Raw genomic sequence first — 3,180 nt, forward strand, 5'->3', positions numbered from 1 at the left:
AATGCAATAACTCCGGAGTTTCTCATTTTCCTGACAGACTTTAACCTTCTCTGAACGTGTCTTGATGCCTTCATGTTATCCTTTGAGCTGCTCACTTTCGTGATCACAGTTTGATTGTCGCAGTTCATAAGGATACCCGGTACAGGTTTCTCAACAACCAGCAAGTCATTCCAGAACCGGTGAAGCCAATCTGCTTCGACCGTAGTTGTATCTAGTGTTGTGAGTTCTGCTTCCATTGTTGACCTCATTAAGATGGTCTGCTTGCAAGACTTCCAAGAAACAGCGCCACCTCCACGAGTGAATACATGACTGCTCGTGGCCTTTATCTCATCAGCATCTGAGATCCGGTTTGAGTCACTATACCCTTCAAGCACCTTTGGGTGCCTGGTGTAGTGAATTCCATAATTCGCAGTGCCTTTCAAATAACACAAAACTCTCTCTAGAGCTTTCCAATGCACATCTCCTGGTTTTGAGACAAACCGACTCAGTTTGCTAATAGCAAAATAGATGTCAGGTCTTGTAGCACTGGCTAAGTACATAAGCGAGCCAATAATCTGAGAATATTTCAATTGATCTCTAGCAATTCTTCGATTCTTTTGAAGTAACACACTTGCATCATATGGTGTTGGAGAGGGCTTGCAGTCACTATAGCCAAAGCGACTCAAGATCTTTTCCACATAATGAGATTGAAGCAATGTAATCCCACCATCATCGTCTCTCAACAACTTGATGTCCAGAATGACATCAGCCACTCCTAAATCCTTCATCTCATAACAGCGAGATAGGAAATCCTTGACCTCCTTAATAACATTCAGATTTGTTCTGAAAATCAGTATGTCATCAATATACAAGCAAAGGATAACTCCCTCGCCCCCACCATGGCGATAGTACACACATTTGTCAACTTCGTTTACAACAAAGCATGCAGCTATTAAAGTTCTTTCAAAGTTATCATGCCACTGTTTAGGTGCTTGATTGAGTCCATACAAAGACTTCAACAACTTGCACACTTTTCCTTCTTGACCATCTATTACAAACCCATCTGGTTGTTCCATATAAATTTCCTCATCCAACTCTCCATTTAGGAAAGCAGTCTTAACATCCATTTGATGAACGAGAAGACCATGTGAGGCATCTAGTGAAAGTAGAACTTGAATAGTGGTCAGTCGAGCCACAGGTGAGTAAGTATCAAACAAGTCTTCAGCTTCCTTTTGGAAGGGTATAACCCTTAGCCACGAGCCGAGCCTTGTACTTTTCAATAGTACTGTCGGTGTCAAAACCGGCGGATCTCGGGTAGGGGGTCCCGAACTGTGCGTCTAGGCGGATGGTAACAGGAGACAAGGGACACAATGTTTTACCCAGGTTCGGGCTCTCTTGATGGAGGTAAAACCCTACGTCCTGCTTGATTAATATTGATGATATGGGTAGTACAAGAGTAGATCCACCACGAGATCAAGGAGGCTAAACCCTAGAAGCTAGCCTATGGTATGATTGTTGTATGTTGGAGTTGTCCTATGGACTAAAACCCTCCGGTTTATATAGACACCGGAGAGGGTTAGGGTTACACAAAGTCGGTTACAATGGTAGGAGATCTGAATATCCGCATCGCCAAGCTTGCCTTCCACGCCAAGGAAAGTCCCATCCGGACACGGGACGAAGTCTTCAATCTTGTATCTTCATAGTCCAGGAGTCCGGTTGAAGGTATAGTCCGGCTATCCGGACACCCCCTAATCCAGGACTCCCTCAGTAGCCCCTGAACCAGGCTTCAATGACGACGAGTCCGGCGCGCAGATTGTCTTCGGCATTGCAAGGCGGGTTCCTCCTCCAAGTTCTTCATAAAAGATTGTAAACACTAAGGTAGTGTCCGGCTCTGCAAAATAAGTTTCCACATATTGCCATAGAGAGAATAATATTAACACAAATCTAATCTGCTGACGTATTCCGTAGCGTGACATCACACTACGGCCAAGCCTTTATTCAAATCGTTTTTACTTCCCCACCTCAGCGCGTTTTGCGAGGCAGTTTCCTTGGCACGTCTTGTCAAAGCAGAGATCGTGTCCCCTTTATTTACGGGATTCTCATCAATACGGACGTGGGTAACCCAATCGTGCCCGTTAGTATGTTTTCTCGCTTAAAGGCGAGTCCCAAACGGTTACGGGGAGGACCCTTGGTATTCAACCTCTTATAAAGAGATCAAGGCCTTACTCCTTTTCAATCTCAAACGAGTTCGCCCGTAGCCTCGAGTTCCAATACCCTAGGCTCCAGATTCCAGGCGCTTCGGACCTTCGACAATGTCCGGTTCCAACCTTCGAGGCTGATGGATGCCCTCCTCCGTCACGGAGGAGGACGTGCTAAAGTTGAGAGAAGCCAGGTTCTTGACCGGCGAAATTTCGCACAGGTTGCCTGCTCAAGGGCATGCCATCCCCAGTCCCCAGCCTGGTGAGAGCGTGGTGTTTGTGTCTCACTTCCTTTGGGGGTTAGGCTTCCCAATGGATCCCTTCGTGAGGGGGCTGATGTTTTATTATGGGCTGGAATTCCACGACTTGGCTCCAGAGTCCATCCTCCAAGTTTCCTCATTCATCGTCGTGTGTGAAGCGTTCCTCCGTGTCACTCCTCACTTCGGATTATGGCTCAGGACCTTTAAGGTAGAGCCGAAGATGATCGAGGGACGACACGCAGAGTGCGGAGGCGCTGTTATAAGCAAGAAGGCCGATGCTCCATGGCCCGAGGGCCCTTTTCAAGAGGAGCTCGGCTTGTGGCAACGAGAGTGGTTCTACGTTACCGCTCCCAGGGGCACCAAGTGGGTGGCGCCGCCTGCGTTTCGCTCGGGTCCCCCAAAGCCGCTAGGGTCGTGGGTCAATAAAGGCCTAGATTGGGGGTCACCCTAGGACGTGTCTTTGTTGCGGGGCCGCATCAGGGATCTCCTAGAAGGAGGTCTCAGCTTGGTCAAAGTGACGCAAGTCATGCTGATCCGCCGAACACTGCCCGGTAAACATCGCTCCCTTCGTTTGTGGGAGTTTAATCCGGAGGGACCACGAGCTCTCCAGCATTTTATGGGCGCAACACCCGCGGAGATGTATAAACTGTTCTTTGGATCACAAGCAATGTGTCCGGATTTGACCGAGGACGCAGGTCTGAGCTGCAATCGCCCGGATACTCAAGTAAGTAGCCTTGTGCCCG

The sequence above is a fragment of the Triticum aestivum genome, chromosome 6A (genome assembly GCF_018294505.1).
Source record: "Triticum aestivum cultivar Chinese Spring chromosome 6A, IWGSC CS RefSeq v2.1, whole genome shotgun sequence".
Taxonomy (NCBI): domain Eukaryota; kingdom Viridiplantae; phylum Streptophyta; class Magnoliopsida; order Poales; family Poaceae; genus Triticum; species Triticum aestivum.